At 45.7% G+C, this 26,891-nt stretch overlaps 1 protein-coding gene across 1 annotated transcript in view; it reads left to right on the top strand.

Moving 5' to 3' along the window:
* PNOC (prepronociceptin) overlaps nucleotides 1-26,891 on the top strand; it is a 198,049-nt gene that overhangs the window by 12,507 nt on the left and 158,651 nt on the right. The gene's annotated exons all lie outside the window — the stretch shown is intronic.

Here is a 26,891-nt window from a genome sequence, read left to right on the forward strand (position 1 = left end):
TCAAGGGAGATCGTTAACGAGATTGGATCTTTAAATACATAATGTGGTGTGTACCCACCGTTATAGATGTGTGCACAGAGAGTCACAAGACTAATCCCAGGGCAGATTGCTGTTAACCTGTCTTGTCTACAAGATAGACATGTGAGCAAAGGTGTATTTGATGTGAGTGAGCACATCATACAGTTTAATGGGGAGATGTATCAAACCTTGGAGAGAGATAAAGGGCCTGATTCAGACCCGCTCTCCAGGACGCGTTCGCACGCAGCCAGCCGATGGTTGCTATCTGCGCATGCGTACGCATCGCTGTGCGTGTGCACGGACCAGTCAGAGCGATCGGGAAGCATTCGCTCGCTGCGCATAGACTGCCCAGCTGAGTGAGTGACAGGAGAAGCCGTCTGTAGGCGGTGACAGGGCTTGGCCTTTGAAAACGGGGGAGTGGAGGTGCGAATGCAGGCGTGCCTGAGCGTCTCGCTGCCGTTTCAGAGGTGCGCATAATTAAGATGCAGCGTCATAGTACACGTCACCTGGCTGGATTTTACACTAAAGTGTTCGCAGTGCTTGCGGTAGGGTATGGTCAACCACAAGCGCTGCGTTCGCTTCCGATGGTACCGATGGCTGTATACACTTCCTGGAGTTGACGTTTATAAGTGGGCATCTTAAGACAGGCTGGTGGGCATCTGCATACATAGAGCAATCGCACGCCAAGACATAGTGGGAGTGCTTATGCCTTGCGTGCGATCGCCTGCCTTGCTGTTAGCCGAATTTGTGTACGCATCTAGTGAGCGTACACATCTAGCGAATGGGTCTGAATTGAGCGCAAAATACGAACCAATCAGCATCTGTCACTTTACAGACTATGGGTGAGATATACTAAGCCTTGGAGAGATATAAAGTGGAAAGAGATAAAGTACCAACCAATCAGCTCATAACTGTCACGTTACAGGCTGTGTTTGAAAGATGGCAGTTAGGAGCTGATTGGTTGGTACTTTATCAATCTCCATCCTATCTCTCTCTCCAAGCGTTGCTATATCTCCCCCTAAGACACATATGAGGTCAGACTTTCAGGAAAGATCATTTGTCACACATTTATTTTAACCCTGGCGGCTTTGCACTGATACCACTTACTGTACCTTCCGGATGCTAACTGTGGCCTAATTCAGAGATGTATGTAAGCCAGCATCGAATAAGAGCGGGTCGGCAGTGGGCATCTTTTTACACATGCTCCGCACAAAGACGCCGTGCCTGTGCTTGCGTCCATCGCTGAATCAGGCCTTTGCTGCGGATGCAGGGCCACCTGCTGCTGGTGTGCCTCCTAATGGCCATTTCCCCTAGAGGAACCAGGGGTGAAAGAGACTCCGCTGGAAGCAGGAAACGCACGTCTGGTAGGTGGCAGAACTACAGTAGCTGCTGCCAACATCTGACCCAGAGAGGTGATTGGGCTCTGGATCACAGCACCCATCCCCGTACAGCGTTTCGACGGTGCAGCGCATGTGACGTGGTGACCAGCTGTACGTGCGCAGAAGAGGCCAGGAGGCTAGGGCAGCATGTTCAGGCCTCTGAATACATTTTTTTCCTATTGGGGCCATGACGCTGCTTCAGATGTAGATCTCGTTATTGTCGCTGTATTTACGGTGTAAAAATATCAGGACGTTTTTTGTTGAGTCACCGCTTACGGTCTGGTTCTGAGCCGGAGGCAACATGGCTGCATCTACATGATGCCGCGGCGGCCAGACTCTCACTCCCTTATGCGATGATCTTGCATAGGACTAATGCGTGGATCCGTGCGGCTTAAAGCTGGAAGCTGCTCCGCCTGCCGTTTCAACCGTCCACAGCCGCAAGCGCCATCATTAGTACTGGCACATGCATCAGAGACCCGCCCATGACACTCCCTCAAGATGGAATGGTTTCATGCAATCGCATGTTTGCCGCTCAGTACCCGCCGTTAAAATGCCCATTTCACGCAGAGCGAGATCCTGACGGCGATATATATATAAAAAAAAACAACATAAATTTACTTCTGCGCATGCGCTGTTTGCTACAACTCGCCATTTGTGTTCATGAAAAGAAATGCGCCCTGCTCGGAATCAGCTGCTTAGTGTGTCTATAGTGGGAGGGGTGTGGCCTCCTACATAAACAATATACTACCGCCCGCCCACTCTGGGCCTCATCCAGAAGAGCACCATCTTTCTCCACAATGGCGTCTGCGTCTTTATGCAAATATCGCAACAGATTCCCAGCCTACTGAGATGCCCACTGAAGAAGTGCTGTTCTGTCTCCGCACAGACTAGGACACACCATTGGTCGCAACATCTGCCTCATTTTATACTTCATCAAAGTACCTTAACTGGCACTTAATGGTTCAAAGTAAAGTCCTTTGTCTTGAATGAGACATAAAATTGAATAATGTAATTCGATATAGCAGTAGACAGTAGAGACCCCTGTGTTTTGGTTTTGGATCTAAATTTAGTGGATCTAAATTTAACTTCATATTTTGGTTTTGCAACACCAACTTCAAGTGTTTTGGCTTTGGATTTAAAAAAAAAAATGATAAAATGTTTTTTTTTTTTTTTTTAAAAACAATTTTTATTGTGTATATATATTGTGATATAGTCGGGGTAGGGGGTCCCCCTTCTGGGGTAGATAGACACCTCCTTACACACAGCAGCCAGAAAACGGCATACCAGTCCAGGGTTTTCGTGCAAGCTGGTTGGAACCAGTTTTATTGTGCAATATAAACAACAAAATAAACAAAACATAAAAATAAATCCTAGCCCGTCTGGGCACTAACTAGACGGTTATTCCCTCTCTACAAGTGGCAGGGCCTACTGCCTTACCACAAACACAAACACAGCACTTTCAAATATCACAGTGTCTCTGAACAAACCTCAGTGTCTGTTCTCCCCAGGGTATGTGAGACACTGAACCAAAACTTAACACAGCTTATCTGAGCCACTTCCAGGTGCAACTACTGATCAGCCTGCTTTCAGACTGAAAGGCCCAACACCTGGAATGGTCTGTGGATGGAACCCTCCCTCTCTTCTCACATCCACACCCCTAGGACCCATTATCCGGCTTTTACCAAAAGCCCACACCTCTGGTCTGTTTGGCATAGCAGACTTTTCCTGGGGTTTTAAAACAAATATGATAGGAATCTGGGACACACATGTATGCCAACCCAGACTTCTCCAGTGCTTCTACCACTTTATATATATATATATATATATATATATATATATAATTATATATATATATTTATATATATATATATACACACACACACATACACATATACAGAGCTTCAAACTGTACAAACAAACAGAAATAATATGCACAGCTCAGGAGAAAAATCTAACAAAAACAGCATTGTGAGATATGACCAGTCAGAAGTAACCAACTATTAGGCTCCAGAGAAAAAAAACAACAATATACAGTATGAATAGAATATATAATTCAATTAAGAACTACAGCGACAGATAACAAACAAACAAAAAACAAAACTAAAAAGGGGGGGGCGCAAGAAAACGGAATCCCAGTGCAGCTGAACCTTTCCATTAACCGCATACTCCTGCAGTGGAGGGAATGCCATTATCCCTCTCAAGAGAAAAGGAAGCATATCCCTTAACATAGAAGTATAAAAACTAAGAATATATAACCCTGGTAGGTCAAAAAAATGTCACTCCAAATTACGAAGTAGAGACTAAGGACCTCATTCAGAGTCGGTCGAAGCGGCCGCACGGTCGTACGCCACTGATGTTCGCTATACTGGGCATGCGTAAAGTTCGTAATGCGCGTGCGCAAACTAGCAGCTACGATCAGAAATTGAGGCGTTTGTGGGTGGTAACGGGAAGGTGCTTGAAAACGGGGGAGTGGAGATCCGAACGCAGGCGTGCCTAATTATGCGAACGGCGTTTTATGGGAGTGCATAATTAACAAAGTAGCGTCATGGCACATGTTACATGGGAGGTTTTTACACTGACATGATCATAGAGCTTAAGAGAGGGTATGGTCAACCTTAAGCTCTACGACCAGTTCCGATGGTTCCCGATGGTCTCGATTAATCCTTATATGCCCGGAGATGACGTGCAATGCGTACGAGAAGGGGGCGTATTTTTTGGAATTCCGGCCGCTTCCTCCCCTTGGTCGGCCAGCTACCGATCCGAACTTAGGGACGCAACTTGCGAGGGAATCATTTGCATATCCGGCCCCTTTTCCCGTGCGGCCGCTTCAACCGACTCTGAATGAGGTCCCAAGGGCCTGATTCAGACCCGCTCGCTGTTGGATGGTTGGACAGAAAATCTTTACATGTGTATGCAGCTAAAGTCGTAGGGGTAATGATGCATACACGGTCAAATATGTCAGATGAACGATTTACCAATGATTTGATCAACGATTTGAACAATTGAACGATTTTTGCCTGTATTAAAATGAATGTAATCGTCCAAATCTAACTGCAAACACATCAGATGTCAGATATCATTATCTGACAAACGGGAACGCACATCATTCATCAGATATGTCAGATTTTGCTTCAGATATGAACGATTGAACGATTTTTAAAATCGTTAAGGTGCCCACACACATAGCGATCTGCACAATCAGATTTTACTTCTCATTTATATAGCACCTTCTAGAAGGTAATACCTGGAATCTGATTGGTTACTATGGGCAACATCACTTCTTAAATAGAACTCCCATCTTAGTAACTTTACCCCTTAGTGTCAAGATCCAGAGGGTCGATATATACACCCCATTTAGCATAAAAGCTAATCACCCCCTTCTCAACATCAAGCATAGTTGTCCGTCTGTCAAAATAAAGCATTTGTAGTTGTATGATTGAAGGAGATGGTGCTGTGGAAACTGTCCAATTACGGAGGATAGTTTTTGATAAAAAGTTTTAAAAAACAGCTAAAATCATGTCATTTTGGCAATCCAAAACCCAAAAGTCGGATATGAAAACAGAACCGCGACTCCGATTCATCCGGATCTCCTCATGAGATTAGAACCGCGATTGGGATCACAAAATTCATCTGGATTCTGATTTCTGGAGAACCAAACCGCGCATCTCTAGAAGACAGTGATAGAAATAAGAAAATAAAATCTCATTATTATTACGCCTTATGTACAACTGAGCTCTTACCTTACAAGACTGAGAAACTTGAGCGCACAGTTATATTATGCTCTACAGGGAATACTGTACACTAATGACCCTTCCTCTCCGTATTGGCAGTGCATGAATGAATTGTACATATATACATGTTGCACAGCTAATGGGGGATCTCTGTCCTGTACAGGTAATGGTATGCATGAGTTTGATGAATTCAGAGGGCCTGTGTTTTCCTTTCTTCTGTAATACCGCTACTGCTGATCGCACTGCAGACCTGATAATTGATGCTGCCTCTGTACGGAAAGGACAAGTACTTCTGTTAGCCGCCCACTGACCGATGGAGTTCGTTGAGCAGAAGACTGGTCCCCAGGTGCTCTTCATCACTGAGCGATCCTGCAGGACATCATGCAGAGTGGACTCACAAAGAGGGAGCACGAATGGTAATCGCAGGGTCGATTGATGTAAATGTCTCGGAACATTAGCCGCGTACGTCATTATAGAAGGCAGCAAAGATCCTGCAAGACGCAGCATAACTAGGGCAACGCGGGTCATCGGCATGGGAGAGGGACTGGTCTGCGGGGGTCGGAGATTGATTTTACACTTCCAGAAGTAATTGACGGTTGATAAGGGTAGCGGCTCAGCCAATCCGATCGGCTGGATTGCAGAGAGAAAGTCATTTGATAGAGCTCAGGTGCACGGCCTCTTCGCCATACAAGGTGCGCTGCAAACTTAAGGGGGGTATCCACTAGACGATAAAGTTGAACGATTGAACGATAATTATAAAATCGTTCGATAATGGTTCAAACATCGTTCGAACATCGTTTGCAAATCGTGCAGTAATTGTTTCTAACGATGTACGATGCGCGCTCCCGCTGGTCGTCTCCTCCATCGACTGAACATGCAGGTCAATTTCACTTGATTGCTTACAAATCGTTTACACATCGTTTACACATCATTTACACATCGTTTACACATCGTTCACGCTGAACGATCAAACGATGAACCACTGTCTGCCCACTATAGCTGAAAGCTCTCAATCACAGATTAAAACCACATAGTTTATTGTTAGATCTTTTGCAAATCGTTCAGAGTGGAAGATCATATTTCAAGGGAAACTTCAAGGGAAAATCGTTAAGAGGTTGGACAGGGATAAAATCGCTTAGTGGATGCCCCCCATTATAGAACAAATTTTTGCTTTTAAATATATCCCAATGGTAGTCCTACGCTCGCTTTTTACTGATTCTATACAATCTGTCGTCCAATATATTGCTCAAACAATGATTGGGACGATCTATATCGTACACATCGTATAGTGGTCCTCATTCAGAGCCGCTCGCATAAACCGAGCGCTCGCTCTGAGGGTGGCCGCTTTTTTTTTAAAAAAAGCCGATCTCCTGGCCGCTCGCTAAGCTGTGGGTGACCACCCACAGCTTTTGCGAGCGGCCAGATGATGGTCACGAACATCGCGACCATCGGGTTTGCAACAAGACCCTTGTGGTAGGGTCTCGTCTGCCGCAAGCCCCAGTGAGCTTTCAGCTTTAATAGAGCCGGAAGCTCACTACTAACATCACTGGTGATGTCAGTAGGGCCGCCCACAAACGGCAGGTGTTCCATCATGAACGCCTCCGTTTGTCCAGCCACCCCACCACCCAGCCTACGAAACGGGGCGAGCAGTCGATCAATATCGACAGCCGCCCCGTTTGTAGAGAGCCTCGGAGCGAGTGAATTTCTCACTCGCTACGGGGCTTGCGCACGCGCATTGTGCACACCGCGCATGCGCAATGCACACACATCGACCCGCTGGCGAGTCCATAGCGCTTGCGAGCGGTCTGAATGAGACCCAGTGTGTATGCCCAATCCGTTGAACCCGGACGTTGGCCGATGGGACGATTCCACGGCCGACCTGGTGCTGTTAGTTGCAGCATGTATAAAAGTTACACATCTGTAACACTTTCTTTGATCCTTACAAAAAAATCGCACATACGTTTTACACCTTTCATGCTGCCTAAGGCCCCACAATGACATAGTAACACCAGAATCTGAGCATATCACCAATAACACAATGATAGTTTAATCAATTTCACACATACAGTAAAACGCTGTTTTACTTGCATAAATAAACCTACTATTAACAGTAGAACTGGACATTTATTGTTCCACAATTGCTATTTAGTGACTTATAGAGCAGTACTTACTATCTTTATAGCTAAATTATGTGTTTCACTGACCTGTAACAAAATGAATGAGAGCAGGCACAGAATGAGGGTTTCCCATCTTGCATCTAGTTTATGCTGAATCTGATTTTTTTTTAAACAATCATCCTCCTGTAGCGCCCTCTACCGAACAAATGTGGTATAAAGACTGAGGGGTCTGTTCATCAAGTGGGGGCATATATTCTCCCCGTGTTTGCATGGGTTTCCTCCAGGTACTACGGTTTTATCCCACACTGCAAAAATATACTGGTAGGTTGAAAAAAATAATAATCCTAGTGTGTTTGTGTGTGTACATGTGGTAGGGACCATAGATTGCAAGCTCAAGTATTCTCCATAAAACATGGGCCTGAGCGGCACACAAATCCATCGCAGAAAGGAATCAGACACCTCCTTGCTGCATCTGCGATCCCAGCACTGCGACCGACCTCGAAGGCTGGGATCACCTTCAACATCGGAGATGTACGTTAAGCATCGGATTAATGTACATATCTGAATCCGGCCCTATGTGTGCGCTATATAAATACAGTAGCTGTTAATAAATAAATAACGCCACAAATCGCAGGGCAGTGAACAGTAGGTGAAGCCAAGATGGTGTGATTCTCTGAGAATCACACCATCGCTCCGCCATTCCCACCCATTTTACTAGCAAGTGGGCGGGATTTGTGAGGGTAATTTATTTCTCCAGGAGACCTTGCAACTACCTCAAAAATCAGGAGTCCCACAGACGTTCTGGGAGAATAGGCAACTATGTGGCAACACCAGTGGCGTAACTTCATCCCAGTTGCCCGGAGGCAAGATAAATGTTGGTGCCCCCCCAGAGTTGAAAGTCAAGTGTATAAATATATATATATATATATATATATATATTATACATATATGTAACAAATCCCATTTTAGCTATTTCTTACCTTTATATCATCTTACGTATCTTTAAAAATTGGATGTTATGTATTAGCAGTCTGTTTTATAGTAGATGTTCTCTTTTCTAAAAAATATGTGTATGTATAGTGTATATGTATATATATATATATATTTATTTTCTATTTTTATCTATTTATTTATTTTTTTGTCTATATATTTTTTATTTTATTTTTTTATTTATATATTTTTTTTTATTATTATTTTTTTTCTATTTATTTTTATTATTTTTTTATATAATATTATTATTATTATTTTTTCTTGTATGGTTTCATTTTGTATGTATTTATATATGTGTATATATAATCATATATATATATATATGCTGTATAAGTATGTTTATAATCGTATTTGTAATATCTATACATTTTTAATGTATTGTATTGATTTGCAATTGTGTATATATAGAGATATTGGCAATTGCGCTGAAGTAAGATGGTGCTTATATGCTAAGTGATTTTGACATCAGAAGGTTTATAGAATAACATTGGACATCACTATACACCTAATTCAGGATACAGGATATCCTGTTTCAGCCATCTTTAACCAATTAATTATGGTAATTGTCAGCCCTATATAACTCCTAGCTGGCATTAGGCTTGCCATTACCCCTGAGGAAGTCTAGAGGAGAGGACAGTGTTCCACCTGGATGAAACGCGTTGGGTACTTTACTGTATGCTGATTCTCAGATAAGCTGTTTTTTACTATCTCTAATGTACGGGCATTCATTTTGTAATATTGAAGCTCTGAAATTTTAAACTGTATTACACTATGTATGTCTATTTTAATATTTTTGGATTGTCATTAAAACTGTGAAAAACACTACTGATATCAATGACCTTATGAGGATCTTCACAAAGGATATGAGATAAACTGTCTTAATCTTATGCACATGGTACGGGTTCACTCTTCCCTCCTCACACAATTTTGGTGTTGTATCACAGTTATTGCACTAGGAGGCGCCCTTGTTTTTTGTTATTTTTCATATATATATATATATATATATATATATATATATGCCATTTAAGGAATCCACTCAGCAGGACTTCTCATTTCCAAAGTATCAAACTACTTTAATGATCACATCACGTTTAAAAGGTCTCAAGTGGACGTTTCAACCGCACAAACGCGGCCTTCATCAGGGCACCACCAGTGAGACACAGGACCTGTATTTACTGTATATAATGTGAATATGGATGGAGTGCTCCCCCTTCCCCTCCCCCAGCACTTACCCCACCCCCATAGAGCTTGCAGTGGCAGCGCACACTTACTATGTTTTTCAGCCACTGCTGTTTCCCGTCCACTGCCCAGTGACAGCCACCGGTGCCGCGCTGACTCACAGTCCCTTTCCACTCCTGAGTGACAGCCGCCGGGCCCGGGCAGTTTCTATATACACCAAGACCCAGTCCCGGCCACACTGTCTCCTGGCTCCACACTCGGGCAGGCTCAGGGTCGCGGTTACATGGTATGTGACATCCATAACCCAGAGCCAAGAGGCAGGCATCCCAAAGGTAAGTAGCGGGGTTAGGGTTAGGCACTAGGGGGAGGGTTAGGTTTAATTTACGGGGAGGGGGAGGTTTAGGCACTAGGAACGGGGGGTTAGGGGTAAGGAGAAGGGGAGGGTTAGAATACTGACCTACAGGTGTCTGTATCCTAACCCTGTTGGGATGCCAGCATAGGGATTTTGACCGCCAGGATCCTGAGTGCCAGCATCCTGTACCCATTACGTCTCCCCAACATCTTCCTTTGTAATCTGGGATTTTTTTTTTTGCCCAGACAAATTTTTTAACACTCGACTGAAGAGACTTAGATGGAGGGGGCATTCATCGTGATAGTATGCATTAGATATAATATATGATATGGGGTGGTACTTTTACCTTAAGTTTAACAATTTTATGTTTCCGGGTAAAATACAAGAGGTTCTATCTCGCCAAGTCCACTTGGGTGTTTCTTAGTAAGGGGACAAATTGAGCAGATGTCGCTAGGATCTTTAAGGATCCTCAAAATAATTAATGTTAGAGGTTAATAATTTTGATAAGTTTTCATCTAGTGTTGAGGGTATAAAAATTTTTTTTTAAAGTTCAAAGCTTGACCGAAACAAATTAACAGCTTCATGAGTTGTAGTATATAGCAGCCAGTCATCTGTATAAATGCCCGTCTTATATTCCTTCTCTGCAATCATGAAACGCATGACATCCTGACATCTCCTGAGGTCAATTTCCAGGTGTTAAATTGTAAGTCTCTGTAATAGTAAGTAACCCTGTCTTGTGCCCTTAGAAATAAAAAACATGGGACTGACAGGCAATTATATATTTAGTTTTGGTTTTCAAAAATAATAAATGATAAATATTTTTGTAATAAACGAATCTTCCAATCCAGTCTTCACTGTCAAACGTTGATGCATCTGTGTATTACATTATTATAATAGTATGTTGTGATATTCAACAAGTTGGGCTATATTTTTGGTTTTGACTGTGTCCCTGGCTTGCGTTTGTGGAACAAACACCACCTAACCTTAGTGAATAAGGGCTGCTAAAACCAATCTATTGGAAATTATTTTTGTGCCTACAGTACTCTCAGGTCCATATTGAGAAGTGAAACTGGCCTGTAGCTGGGTCTCCCCCTGGCTTGGGTATAATTTTAACATTATTGTTGTTAGTATTTTTTATTTATATGGGGCAACAACGGTTCTACAGCGCCATACACAAGGGTAAGAACAATTTTACTTATATACATAATTACAGTCCGTCATTTACATAATTATATGGAGAAAAACAAAGCACAGTAGAGGTGGCGCAACCGTGAATGCGCAGTAACACTCTTGGTGGTCATCTTGGTAAAGGAGGTTGGGCTGCTGCAGTGATGGAGCAGTCAGGACATAACGCTGGAGCGCACTCCTTCCCAACAGTAGGATTCAATGAAGTGGTGAATTTTAAGGGCACTTTTAAAAGCTGGGAATCTGGATGCCAGCCTTATTGATGAGGGAGGGAATTCCTGAGGTAGGGAGCAGCCTGGGAGAATTTCTGAAAGAGGCAGTAGGAACATGTGATGAGAGTGAGGTGAGGAGGCTATCAATGGCAGAGCAAAGTGGGCGGGAGGGAGTGTGTGTGGGAATACGACTGGACAGAAGAGTTGTTAAGGGCTTTGTATGTGATGGAGAGGAGTTTTAAATTTGATTCTGAGGGGACAGGGAGCCAATGAGGAGACATGGTAGAGGGGGCAAGCGAAGTTTGAGTGACAAGAGAGGAAAATTAATGGACAGGAGAGTTAAGGGCAGACTGAAGTTGGACAAGGATCAGAGGGGCCACAGAGGTGTAGGTCACAGTACTCAAGTTGAGAGAAGATAAGGGCATAGATTATCTTCCTAGGGTGAGAAAGGACCTGATCTTGTATATAGTGCGGAGGTGAGAGTGATAGTATTGATAAAGGGTCTGAATGTAGGAGGGTGATTGTAGAGTCATCGATGACCCCTAACACATCGTACTTGTGGGACAGATGAGATGGAGATTTTGTCTATATAGAGGTAGAGGGTGTGATAAGAGAGGACTTTGGTGGGAGGAATTACAATGACTTTGTTTTAGAGATGTTGAGCTTGAAAAAGCTTCATGTCATCCAAGAGGAGATGGTTAACCGAGAGCAGTTGACCCGGGAGTGGACGGAGGGATAAGGGTCAGGGGAGAAGAGGTAAATTTGTGTATCATCAGCCCACAGGTGGTATTGGAAGCTGAGGAAACTGATAAGCTAAAGGAAGAGATGTAGAGGGAGAAGAGAATGAGACCCGAGAAGTGGAGGATTTGCAGGAATAGAGGGTGGTCCGTGGTGTGAAATGCTGCGGTGGAGTCCAGGATAATGAGAATAGAGAAGTGACCTTCTTAGTATTGGCCGCGAGGAGGTCATCTGTACATGTGCTTATAATGGACGGTCCAGAAAGTGTCTTCATCAATAAACTGCTGCATGTCACTAACAAGAGATCAGGAAGATTGTGGAAAGTTTTGTTACATTCTATTGTGAATCCATCAGGAGCTGGTCTCTTCCTGGAGGGAGTAGAATAAATGGCATCTTACTGTACTTACAGGGTAAAAGGGGCATCCAGTGTCTCTGTTGCCTATGGTAATAGACGTGGGAGCTAAGCAGCAGATATTGTTTTAGAACATTTTAAATGAGAGTCTCTTTCGTCTTTAAAGTCGAGTTTATATTATACAGTTCTGGATAAGTTGCACTAAAAGCATTTGCAAATATCTTGGGTTTCAATTTTATCAACAATGTGAGAGATGTAGAAAGAGTTCTATTGTTTTTGCTAAGCTCCAGCCAATAGTCTCACACTTTTTTTTTATCAAATGTAACACAGATTTTCCCAATCAGGATAAATAGTTTTAGTGTCTGAAACATAACCTGCATATTAAATTCATATCTATACTGTCTAATCTTTTAGAAGAATCTCAGCATATAGTGTCTTTTTTTTTTGTTCCTATTTTTGCTATATGAGCCTGTACACTGTTCCTTTTAATACTCGATCCATGCTGGATCAAAACTCTCTAAGAACACATTTCAGGGCCTCCCAGTTCACCGTGGGTACTGTATAGTGTTCTCTGGGGATCGTCAGATACAAAGTCGGCCATAGCCTGATTCAAGTGTAATTTGCAGCCCGGGTCTGAAAGCAAGCTCTTGTGTAATTTTCATATCCAAGGTCTCCTAAAGATAGAGCCCAGAGACATATGTCAGAGACATGCGACCTGGAATATGATCTGACAAAAGGATCTGGACAGTAAAGGCAGAGGTTACCCTGTGCACAGTGCCGTGTCACAGAAGCCAATTATCAGGTCTGCTGCAAGAGCCCCGTGGACTAGAGTGAAAAGTGACGGGGGGGGGAGATACACTAAGCCTCGGAGAGAGATAAAGTCCACGGAGATAAAGTACCCAATGATCATCTCCTAACTGTCATTTACAAATACAGCCTGTAAACTGGCAGGAGCTGATTGGTTGGTACTTTAACACTCTCCACTTTATCTCTCTCCAGAGCTTAGTGCATTTCCCTCCTGGTGTCTCATGGTACAGGGTGCGCCAAACACCCGCTAGTTATATGGAAATGCCTGATGATCCGTCATAAATTGGGTCTAAAGTTAGATTATAATCACCGGCTCCAACTGTCAGTAGCCCATCTCGTAAATCGGGGCAGAAGTACTGTAGTAAAAATGAGCTGCACCATTATTGGCCATGTAAATGTTTGCACCAATAATCAGGGGCGCCGAGAGGGGGGGCGGAGCAGGTACTAATTACCCGGGCTTGCTGGAGGTGCCCGGCGTGGGCTCGGGACCAGCACTGCTCCCCCCTCTTACATCACAGCAGCCCAGCACAAGCTGATCGCGCCCCCCACTGGTTATGCGCCGGGCTGAGGGGGCTCACTGCACCCCCTCTCCAGCGCGCAAAACTTTTCCTCTTTTTTTTTGTTTTTACCTAAGGGGGCGTGGCCACACCGCCAATGATTAAACAATGCTTCCTTTTACCCTGGCCCGGCACGGCTCTTTGCGGGCCTGCCAATGCTCTTGGCGGGCCTGCCAATAATACCAGCATAAAATGCGTCTGAAAAAGAAATATAAATATATTGCGCATCTCAAAGTGCCACTTTTACACCATGAGTGAAGTGTAGTAGGTGTGTGCAATTGGCACCAAGAGAGAATAGTAGTATAAGCGCCTGATTTACACCAAGAGATGTCGCCTGACAGTGTTAGCATTAAATGCCGGAGCTACAGTACAAAATTCATGCACAATATAATACTTTAAAGGTGTCTCACATACATAATACATACAGGGCCTGATTCAGAGCCGCTCGTAAGCGGCAGTACGCTCGTTCCGAGCGATGTTCGCCCATCTGCGCATGCGTACGGTTTTTAATACGCATGCGCGAACCAGTCAGTGCGACCGAAAATCGTTTGTTCGCTATATAGCGATTGCCTGCTATTTTCAGTGACAGAATGAGGCGTATGTGGGTGGTAACAGGGGAAGTTGCTTGAAAACGGGGAGTGGAGATCTGAACGCAGGCGTGCCTAAAGGTCAAAACGGGCGTTTTATGGGTGTGCATAATTAATACATCAGCGTCATTAACCACGTCACTTGGTTGTTTTATAGTCAGAACTGCTCGCAATATAGTGGTAGGAAAAACCAACCACAAGAATAGCGAGCAGTTCATGCGCTGTTCAATGTACTCGATTAATCTAATAAATAGTGGACATGACGTATGATGTGAGCGGCCAGGGGGCGTTTTTTTTTCAAATAAACGACCGCAAGTTTTGTTCGCTCGTTCAGACATGGAGGCGGCAACTAACCGCAAAGAGCGAACGGTTCATTTGAATAGCCACCCCCTTTTTTTGAACGAGCGAGCGCTAATTGCGTCCGGCTCTGAATCAGGCCCACAGTCTGTCTGTGGCTAGACAGTGTAATAAATACTTCAATGTAACATGCAATTAAATACAGACATAAATTCAAAATGAAAAGGGCTAATTAATCTCTAGTCTTTCCCTTTAAAAGGGTCAAATGGGAAATCTGCTTCCTTGCTGCGGGCCCACTGTAAACCCCAATTCAATAATGCGAATAGACCGCAGCAGCCTCATTAATAAAAGTATCAGTGGGAGGAGTCAAGTAGCATTCAGCCAATCAGAAGCGGCCACCAACAGGCCTCATCATTACTGTGTATTTTTCAACGGGTCGAGCACCCCAAGTTATATGCTTCCTGACAGGTGCATGTAGATAAGTCCCATTTGAGCTTATACTCCAGTACTGTATGTACCCTACACTTGTATGTAGTGTCCCTAACATTAAGGGGCTCACGTCCGAGAAGCAAGGCACCCCAAAAAAAATACAAGCCAAGGGCCATCCCCAGGGCATCACACGAATAAGGAAAAAAGGTGATAGTGAAGTATAAAGAAAAGATGTGTAAGGATAAATCAATAAGTGTTAATGAAATGAGAGAATTAAAGTGACATAAATAATATACAAACAAATAGAGAAGTGATAAAAGTATTCTATGTGTATTAAGTGGTGATGCCATGAGAAAGGCCCAGTCAGAGCCCCCCCGGGGGCCCCACTCCCAAACGCTCACCCCAAAATAATTATTGCTACATAATGGTAGCACCCATTCTGGGTCATATAATTACAATTGATGTACTGCATGATAACAGTACATATATAAGCTGAGAGTTAACTTACCTTGGAGGTACCCCAAAAAACCTCCACATGGCACTATAAGGATCAGCACCTCCTCCTAATGCTGACTCCCTTCATGCCTCTCCAAACTTGCAAAAAAAATGGTATATTATTTATATCATTTTAATTCTTTCTCATTTCATTAACACTTACTGATTTATCCTTACACATCTTTTCTTTATACTTCACTATCACCTTTTTCCCTTATTCGTGTGATGCCCTGGGGATGGCCCTTGGCTGGAATTTTATTTTTTTTGGGGTGCCTTGCTTCTCGGACGTGAGCCCCTTAATGTTAGGGACGCCAGTATAGAGGAGCCTTGACGATTGGCCTGGCGCTTATTCATATATTTGCAAATGTATGTAACTAATACCTCTAAATCTCTATTATCATGTAGGATTTAAGTATTGTTTTTGCTGCAGTGTGCTGGGGGGCAAATGTCTTTTTTTTCTGTGATATTAAAACTTGCAAGGGCCAACTCTCCCTTTCTAAGCAAGTGATGAGGCCTCCGACTCCCATGCCAATGCACCATTCAGGCCCGCCTGGTTGAGAGGTGCCGCTGACCCCAATAGGGTAAAATCAGCCTAACCCGTGCATTGCACGTGTGCGCACCGCTCATACTGCCGCAAGATGGATGCTTTAATATTGCCGGTCTTTCCTTGCTATGACATAAAGCCGACACAAGACACAATAGGGGAGGGTGGGTGGGAGATCAAATTCAAAGAGGCAGGATTACATACGTCTGTGTTCCCTCGACATACGCTTAATTCAGAATATGGTATAACTCGGCCTACACCCCCTCATTACATGCTTCTGTTACAGGCACCGTTATGCCCATATGACGATGGAGATACACTGGCTATATGCGTGGGGATCTGCAAAGGTGCATAAGTTTGCTGCATCATATGTGCAGTCTGCAAGAAAATCACTAGATGCATTACAGGTATATAGAATCGCATGATCCAGTAGTGTCATCTGTCTATAGATGACATTTTCCAAAGAGCTGATCATGTATTCCAAATGTACTGCAGGAACCAGCAAGGTAATCAGAGAGTCCTGTGTTGGGGGATGAAGACTGAGGGAGTTCCAGCAACCTATGAGAATAGAGGTCAGGGTGTTGTATACTTGCCGACTCTTGATTTAGCCTTTCCTGGGCCAGGCAACAGCTGGCATTAGGTCCCGCCCCTTTCCTGGAAAGTCTGCGATTTGCGGGTCCGCATCATTTAGCTCCGCCCCCTGCATACGGACCCTAAAATTTGTCCTAATAGCTCCCCATCCTGCCCACTTCACTAGGAAGTGGGCGGGATGTGGGACATATGCCTACTCTTTCGGGGGTGCGGGGGGGGTTACCCAAAAAATCGGGAGCGCCCCGCGACTCCTGGGAGAGTAGGCATGTATGGGTGTCATTGTAGCACATTATACCAAACCATGCTAATAATTACATATTGAAGGATTGAAATGGTAGCACTTTGCGGATGGTTTGATTGAGATAAACTGTATAGGATCAAATAACCAGTTAACCTCATGTTCTTAACTGACACGTCGAAACTGAAAAACGATGGCCAGGAGAGGAGTCATCCATCATCTGGTCGTGGATGTGATGAGATGGGGGTTGTCAGGGCGTAGAAAATAGGGGTTTAGCTGGACGCTTTCTAACTGTGTGTTGCATCTTAACTGCTGCCAATGTACTGTTTATGTGTTCTAATGTGTCTCCTGGCCGCTCCATCCATGTACAGATAGCAGGCGTTCCACTAAGCCGCATATTGTTTTAGCAGACCTGCTGGAGCCACACTCAGCAGGGTACCTGCAAGTGTGATGAGTAATGGGCAGGTCCATGGGCAGCCCCTGGTAAGTGAGAATACGAGAAGGGTTTAAAAAGACGCAGATGCAGGGCAGAAGAGCCTCTTTTACTGCCGGACAGTTCTGGCTAGGTGTCACTACTTGTGTTAGACTGGCCCAGAACCCTGTCTGTATGGATATTGAAGCCTCCACAGAATTTACTACAATTTTGTGGACCGGCCAAATGCTGGAGGACATTGAGCTCTGTGCCCAACTGGTTGGGAGAGGAGTGCAGTGTCTGGCACAGACTGACCACTGAAATTACTTTACCCAAGCGCTAAAACAAAACATGAGCAGGGGTCTGCTTTTATCTCCTGCAACCTTTCCAATAAATCACCAATACTACTCACAAACCACTGACGTGTCCACTGCTGTGCCTTCTAGCTCTCTAACATCTCCTATTACCCATCTAGTCTCTCCCAATGTGATGTTGTCTGGTTCCCTCTACTCTGATCTCCTTATATCTGTGATGTATTGTCATCTTGTTCTGTCTGATCCCGTCTTACCTGTCCTCCTCGTGTCTGCTGTTGTTTGCCTCACTTGTCTCTCGCTTGTTCTTCATTGTGTTCCGTCCACTCTCTAATCCTCTTTTTCGCTGCGTTCATGGCACTTGTTATGCAATACCCCCAACGCAGCCTGAAGTCTCTTTACAAACTCTTATCAGAGCCCTTCTGCAAGTTCTCAGAGTGAGAAAGGCCTGGATGTTGGATAGAGCCTCGCTGTGGCTTTATTGAAGATGCCGTTTCCACAGCAAAGTGATGTCTGATGCAGTAATGGAGGTATCTGGGCCCCCGAGAAGCACTGAACCCTGTTCCAGTGCTGACTGCTATAATTATACCCTACTGCATAGACAGATCACCACTATTGACCAGATTTGTGGAGAGCCCACAAAGCTTGGAGGGGGAGATGTATCAAACCTCTGACAGAGATAAAGGGGTGAAGTTGCCCATAGCAACCAATCAGCTTCTACTGTAACTGTAATTTTATAGACTGTGCTAGATAAATGACAGTTAAAAGCTTAAAGAAAACACCACTGTGTCACATAAGTACATTTCTAAAGGCAGTAATGTATCTCATTGCATGTTTTGTGGGCCCATCATTTCGGGTCCCGATGTGACATTTGGCCATTCGTCAAAGTTTGATGGTAGGGAACTGATGTTATCTTTCGATGGTGTTAGTCCCAACAGTCACACTCCTTCCCACCTCACAGTCCCGCTCCTTCCCAGCTCACAGTCCCGCTCCTTCCCACCTCACAGTCCCACTCACAGTCCCGCTCCTTCCCACCTCACAGTCCCGCTCCTTCCTACCTCACAGTCCCGCTCCTTCCTAGCTCTCAGTCCCGCTCCTTCCCACCTCACAGTCCCGCTCCTTCCCACCTCACAGTCCCGCTCCTTCCCACCTCACAGTCCCGCTCCTTCCCACCTCACAGTCCCACCTCACAGTCCCGCACCTTCCCACCTCAGAGTCCCACTCCTTCCCACCTCACAGTCCCACTCCTTCCCACCTCACAGTCCCGCTCCTTCCTAGCTCACAGTCCCGCTCCTTCCTAGCTCACAGTCCCGCTCCTTCCTAGCTCTCAGTCCTGCTCCTTCCCACCTCACAGTCCTGCTCCTTCCCACCTCACAGTCCCGCTCCTTCCCACCTCACAGTCCCGCTCCTTCCCACCTCACAGTCCCGCTCCTTCCCACCTCACAGTCCCGCTCCTTCCCACCTCACAGTCCCGCTCCTTCCCACCTCACAGTCCCGCTCCTTCCCACCTCACAGTCCCACCTCACAGTCCCACTCCTTCCCACCTCACAGTCCCGCTCCTTCCCACCTCACAGTCCTGCTCCTTCCTACTTCACAGTCCTGCTCCTTCCTACTTCACAGTCCCGCTCCTTCCCACCTCACAGTCCCGCTCCTTCCCACCTCACAGTCCCACTCCTTCCTACCTCACACTCTCGCTCCTTCCTATCTCTCTGACCCCCGCTCCTTCCTATGTGGAGGAAGTGCAAAGAGAGGTCCATTCGGATCACTCCGTCTCCACCGGCCCTCTCGGTGCATATGCGTGAACTATGCGCAGTTACGCTGATTATCATTCTAAACGTTCTCTGCTTCTAATTAGTGACGAATGTGGTAGTATTAAGGAATACTGAATTGCTATGATGTCTTAGGGCTCTATTTATTAACATTATTTTTACTAAAATAAAGTGAAAAAGGGTGTTTTCACACCCTTTTCACATTATTTTAGTTTCACCTGTAGTTATTACAGGGCAATTGGAGTAGAATTAGTAAAATTCTACTCCAACCCCCAGTATCACTTATTTTTAGTAAAGCAGATCGCATTTCCCATAATTGTAATGGGAAATGTGATCCGACCATAGTTACTAAAAATAAATTGTAAAAAAATACCGGGGGAAGCCCTGTGATAATAACGTTATCCAGGGTCTCCCCTGGTTACTGGGCTCCCACTCTGCTCTAACGGGGAGAGCAGAGCCGGGAGCCGGTACCAGTAATCAGCTATGTGGTCTAAGCAGACCGCAAGCTGATTACTGTAAAAAAAAGAAAAAAAAAATTAAAAATTGTTTTTTTTACTTACCTGAATCCAGGGACCAGTGATCGGGCCTCCGGTGATGGCTCCTCTCCGGTCAGCTGGTCTCCCATAGTACATTGGGGCCCAGTCATCAGGTGATCGGGCCCCAGTGCTGTATGGGAGATCACCTGATCGGGAAGCCCGGAGAAGATCACCGGAAGCCAGGAGGTGCAGGTAAGTGTAATGAAGGGAGGGGGGGTCGCGTGGGGGGGGAGGGGGGGTCGCGGGGGTCCGCGATCACATGGGGCGGGGCTTAGCGCCGGGGTGCGGGGCTTAGCGTCAGTGGGGGGGTAGTAGCGGTGGTCAGTCGGCGCATGCGCGGGCTCTTAGTCATGGTATTTTTTCCGAAAATACCGCGACTAGAGTGCGGATGGGATCCGCAGGGACAGAGCTTTATCGCAAGCTCTGTCCCTGCAAGGGATTTATAGTAAATCCCTGTGATATTGCCTGAATTCGCAATGCGAATTCACTCGGTAATATCACACTACAATCCGCATTCAATATGCGGATTGTAGTAAATAGAGCCCTTAGAGTCAGCCGCTGCGAATCGTGATGAGTTTCTTACATAATTAATACACTTCATAAAAATATACATACAAATATGATGATTGCACCCATCTTCAAAAGGAACTAGAATACTGAGTGAACAGTTTGAAAGTTTCACCAAGAACTATTTAAACTAGAAGAGGGGGACAGTGAACCAAACAAGAAAAAAGAAATCTGCTCCCCCAATAAAGAGGTATTATTTCTGCTGGCAAATGGAGCAGGAAGCATATCCATAGCAACAAGATAATTCAGAACAAAACCAAATAAACATAGGCAGAGAGATGAACATACCTAGGAACAGGAGAAATAAGCAAACAAATAAAACTATAAGAGCAATGTGTGCAAATGCTAGGAGCTAAGGAAATAAAGTCCCTGAACTAATAATGACAAGGGATGATCTGGGTATTGTGGCTATTATGGAGTCATGGTGCAATGAAAATCATGACTGGGACATAGCTATACCGGGATATACTTTATCTAGGAAGGACAGAATGGGAAGAATAGGTGGAGGAGTAGCAATGTATATCAAGGAAAGCATAAATACTACGTTAATACATAGTACTGACAAAAAAAAATGAGTCCCTTTGGGTGACTATAGAAACAGGGGAGAAAGTGATTCTTCGTATTGGGGTGATCTATAGACCACCAGGTCAGGAAGAGGAACTGGACAATAAACTACTGCAGGACATCACTAAAATGACATTAAAAGGAGAGGTTATAATCAGTGGCGGACTGGGCCGGGGGGCATCTGCCCCCCGGGCCGGTACAATTGTGCAGCACTAGGGCCGCTGCTGCACTGCTGTCGTGTGGGGGGGATAGGGGGCTTTTCCCGTCCAGTCATCGGACGAGCACCAATGACTGGACTGTAGTATGTTCTTTCCTCCTCCACACAGCCGCCGCCGGCACCGCTGCGGAGGAGCTACTGTGCTGTCGCGAGATGATGACATCAACATCTTGCGACTTGAGTCTCTCTCTTCCACAAGCTCGTGGACTGGGAAGGGATAGCAGCGCTGGACCTACCTGGGTGGGCTGCCTGAGACAGAGGACCTCATTCAGAGTCGGTCGTTGCGGCCGCACGGTCGTACGCCACCGATGTTCGCTAAACTGCGCATGCGTAAAATTCACAATGCGCGTGCGCAAACTAGCTATTACGATCAGAAATTGCTCTCTCCTTCAACTTGGCCAGGTCGTTAGTTTGAGTGACAGGATGAGGCGTTTGTGGGTGGTAACAGGGGAAGGTGCTTGTGAACGGGGGAGTGGAGATTAGAACGCAGGCGTGCCTGACTATGCAAACGGCGTTTTATGGGAGTGCATAATTAACTAAGTAGCGTCATGGCACATGTGACATGGGAGGTTTTTACACTGACTTGATCGTAGTGCTTAAGAGAGGGTATGGTCAACCTTAAGCTCTACGGGCAGCTCCGATAGTTACCGATGGTCTCGATTAATCCTTATATTCCCGGAGATGACGTGTAATGGGAACGAGAAGGGGGCGTATTTTTAGTCTTACGGCCACATCCTCCCCTCGCTTGGCCAGCTAATGATCCCATCTTAACGACGCAACTTGCGAGCGCTTCATTTGCATATCTGGCCCCTTTTACCTTACGACCGTGCAGCCGCAACGACCGACTCTGAATGAGGTCCAGAGTGACATGGCCTCCCTGTGTGTTTGAGAGGCTAAAGCCCTGCATGCCACTGTGGGGCTGACAGATAAGCAGCAGCTCTCAGCACAGTGCTTCACCAGGCTGGCACTCATGGCACTCATATATATATATTGTAAGGCACGGCCGCCCTCGCATTGGCAATTACTTGAAGTGTCCTGGCGTGTCACCCATGGCAATCACATAGGGAGTCTAAAAACAGAAAAAAATGAGGGGCACTCGCCAGTATTGCACGTATGAAAAATATCAAATTTTATTCCTCACATAGTCCATATGTTAATAAATCTCAACGTTTCGGTCCCATCCGGACCATTATCAAGAGATACATCAATGCAGCCTCCACAGCAATATCCAACCAGTCCTTATGGATCCCAAGTTATACTGTGCATCTCCCACTAGGTCCCTAAATACCCCCATCAATCAGCCAAATGGTGCCTAAACATATCACCAACACCAGACACCAATGGACCTAACAAGCGGCACTTACCACTTGCGGTCCACGAGTGCAGGGCGGCATGATCACACCAACACTTTCCGGTGTGTGAGCCGAATGCAGGGGACAACGCGGGCAGGGTGACGTAGCTTCCACCATGTGGAACGCACCCGTCACTTCTGCCGAGTGCATCACGAATCCCATTGGTCTAAAGTCTTCAATGGCCAGCACCCTCCAGTATTGCCAGCCACACCCACCGGTCGTGACCATAACGATCCAGTCACGATCAGTGTTTAAGCCATCACCATGGCAACCCGCTGCCATGGATTAATGCAACAGAAAATAAATAAATTAATACCAAACAGGAATTAACCTGTAAGTATACATATACTTAATGCACCCTGAAAAACAATCCAAGGCAGAGTAGCCCATATATATAACAGGTGATGAAAAAAATCTAAGATGGTAAAAATATTTCGTTTATTGTGTTCTGTGTATGTATATATATATTATACAGTGTAAATATATATATATATATTATACAATGTATGTATATATATATATATAAACACCCTGTCACTAATCGCCTGCAGAGTAAACAAAAAAACAGCAGTCACATTTAGATGAATCCACAGGTTATTCACAAGGAATGTAACAGACATACCACATAGCTATCAGGGGCCCAACGATCGTTTCAACTCTACTCCAGTTTTCCTCAGGGGCTGAAGTACAGTTGAAATGATCGTAATCAGCAGCCGATGAGAGTCTGTCAGACTCTCATCGGCTGCTGCTGCTCCCACTGCGGGAGCCATCTTCCGGCTCCCGCAGTGGGTAATGGGAGAGATGTCATGACGACGTCTCTCCCATAATGCAAAGCGGCCGGAGGAGCTGATAGCAGCGGCGGGACCAGGAGCGGGGTTTCAGGTAAGTGGTTTTTTTTTAATTTTTATTAGGACTACTGGGGGCACTACCAGGGGGGGATTACTACTGGGGGCACTACCAGGGGGGATTACTTGTGGGGGCACTGCCAGGGGGGGATTACTACTGGGAGCACTACCAGGGGGGGATTACTACTGGGAGCACTACCAGGGGGGGATTACTATTGGGGGCACTACCAGGGGGGATTAATTCTGGGGGCACTACCAGGGGGGGATTACTTGTGGGGGCACTACGAGGGGGGATTACTTGTGGGGGCACTACCAGGGGGGGATTACTACTGGGGGCACTACCAGGGGGGTATTACTACTGGGGGTACTACCAGGGGGGATTACTACTGGGGGCACTACCAGGGGGGTTACTACTGGGGGCACTACCAGAGGGGATTACTAGTGGGGGCACTACCAGAGGGGATTACTAGTGGGGGCACTACCAGCTGCTGCATTTCCCACCCTAGGCTTATACTCGAGTCCATAAGTTTTCCCAGTTTTTTGTGGTAAAATTAGCTACCTCAGCTTATATTCGGGTCGACTTATACTCGAGTATATGCGGTATATATTATACAGTGTATATATATATTATTATATTATACAATATATATATTATACACAGTATAAATATGTATATATATATATATATATATATATATCAAAAGAGTCCGGCACTCTCATTATACTGGGACATTTTCGGGGTGCTTCCAAGGACCAAGAGGGCCCCAAAATATTCCAATGTATCCACTGAAGGAAGGATGCACTCGCCACTTTAAAATCATCAGTCAAATTTATTCATAACAGAGCATCATAATTGCAAAGATGAAATAATGCAATTATGATGCTCTATTATGAATAAATTCGACTGATGATTTTAAAGTGGCGAGTGCATCCTTCCTTCAGGTGGATACATTGGTGTATATATATATATATATATATATATACATACACACCTGTGTGCGTGTGTATATATATATATATATATATTTATGTATATATTAGTCCCACTTTATGCTGGCCAATGCTCTGATGCCCAGTCATATGATTAAAATACACAAGCACAAAAAGAAGGCAGCATTCAGAGACTATCATAAAAAAAAATCCAATGTATTAAGGTCAAAGTGAGGCGTGATATCTGTTGGCTTGGGAAAGTGGGTTGCACTCCTCAATTTGACCTTAGTACATTGGATTTTTTGCGATTGTGTGTGTGTATGTATATATATATTTTGCAGTGCTTAGAGTAGTGCAGTATTGCTCAATGTTGTGTGTAATGTGTGCAGCATAATATTGCACTGTGTTGTGTATGTGTATACTGTACAATGCTCAGTATATTTTTGTAAACCAATTGTAAATGAATACTGGGATTATCCAATATCTTCAAGTTGAATGTTAAATACCTGAGTGGTGGTAGACATGCCCCATAGCACAACACACCCCTCGATGGCATGCTGCAAGTGGCAGACTGGCCGTAGGCATCACCGGGAAGTTCCCTGGGGGCCGCCTGTTGGCTGGGTGACTTTTGTTTTTTAAGATGTGGACTAGAGCGAGATGTCCACATTGTACATACACCAGCCTTTACATCCCCCTTTGCTGCAGCTAGTGGCAGGGACACTTACATTATTATTCTGACAGCTACCCCCTTCTCCCCTGCACTCTCTCCCACTGGTCCCTTAACCCCTGCAGCCTCTCCCCCTTCTGCCCGGTACTCTCTCCCACTGGTCCCTTAACCCCTGCAGCCTCTCCCCCTTCTCCCCTGCACTCTCTCCCACTGGTCCCTTAACCCCTGCAGCCTCTCCCCCTTCTCCCCTGTACTCTCTCCCACTGGTCCCTTAACCCCTGCAGCCTCTCCCCCTTCTCCCCTGCACTCTCTCCCACTGGTCCCTTAACCCCTGCAGCCTCTCCCCCTTCTGCCCTGTACTCTCTCCCACTGGTCTCTTAACCCCTGCAGCCTCTCCCCCTTCTCCCCTGCACTCTCTCCCACTGGTCCCTTAACCCCTGCAGCCTCTCCCCCTTCTCCCCTGCACTCTCTCCCACTGGTCCCTTAACCCCTGCAGCCTCTCCACCTTCTCCCCTGCACTCTCTCCCATTGGTCCCTTAACCCCTGCAGCCTCTCCCCCTTCTCCCCTGCACTCTCTCCCACTAGTCCCTTAATCCCGGCAGCCTCTCCCCCTTCTCCCCTGCACTCTCTCCCCCCAGGAGAACGGGAGGAGAACGGGAGGAGAGCGGGAGGAGAGCGGGAGGAGAACGGAAGGAGAGCAGGAGGATAACAGATGCGGCATCTGTTCTTTTGTGTAGGGACTGCCTGGGGGCTGCCCAGCGTCTCGGAGAGTGCTGGGCACGCCCCCAAAGTGACGAAAACGGGGGAAGCCACCTCGTTTTCTGTAAGCTCCGCCCCTTTTTCCTTAAGCCATGCCCCCTTTCCGACCTGTCCCTCCTTCACAACTTTAAATGTTGGGAGGTGTGCAAAATTGAACCTAAGGATGGCAGGTAAGCACACATTTCTGTTACTAAGGGGCATATTTATCACAATACGGATTTTTAATGCGGATGCGATAAATATTTTACACCAAAGGCTCAATGTGTAAATTAATATTTTCATTCAAATTTACTAAAATCCTCTTGCTGTGGATGGGCTGTGATAAGAGCCTGTCCTGGTGAAGAGCTGGAAGCTTTCTGGTTTGGTCTGTGCATGAGCGGCTGTCGGCCTTCGCATATATCACCAGGGGCCAACGGAGAGGGATCCAGAGCACCCCTCTCAAGAAGAATTTGCTAAATTGTAGCCCATCTGGACATGGCATTAACCTAACGGGGTCAAGCTCGGGAGTGTTTCACAATGTACTAGTAGAAAAGCCGGGGGCCACTTGCTTGTGTTTGCCCCCCAGGCTGAAAGTTGCCAGCCAGCCCCTGGCTATAATCAGGGGAGATTTTAATCTACCCGATATAAACTGGGAGGTGTCTGTGGCAAGTTCCACTAGAAGTAGGGACATTCTGAATTCATTGCACGGAGCCTCCCTCCAGCAAATGGTGAGGAAGCCCACTCGGAAAGATGCAATATTAGACTTAATACTTACAAATGGAGACAGAATATCTGATGTAAAAGTGGGCGAAAATCTGGATCCAGTGATCATCAAGCAGTATGGTTCAGAATAAAGACAGATACTGACTCGGTATGCAGTCAGGAAGCCGACGGACCTAATCCCGACAGCCGGCTTCCCGACTGCTTTATCCCGGCGAGGGTTAAATGACAGGCATCTAAATCTAGATGCCTGTCATTTTACTGACGCCGGGAGACCGGCGCCCGGCATCCCGATCGAAGTGATGCCGGGCACTGCTGCGGACAGCCGCGAGGGGGGGGGTTAGGTTTAGGGCTCCCGGGGGGGACTTAGGGTTAGGCGCCCCCCCAGGAGGTTAGGGTTAGGCTAGGGGAAGGGAGGGTTAAGGTTAGGCAACCTCCTGGGAGACTTAGGTTTATTCGGCGGGG

This window comes from Taudactylus pleione, unplaced genomic scaffold (assembly GCF_031769625.1).
Source record: "Taudactylus pleione unplaced genomic scaffold, aTauple2 ptg000434l, whole genome shotgun sequence".
Taxonomy (NCBI): domain Eukaryota; kingdom Metazoa; phylum Chordata; class Amphibia; order Anura; family Myobatrachidae; genus Taudactylus; species Taudactylus pleione.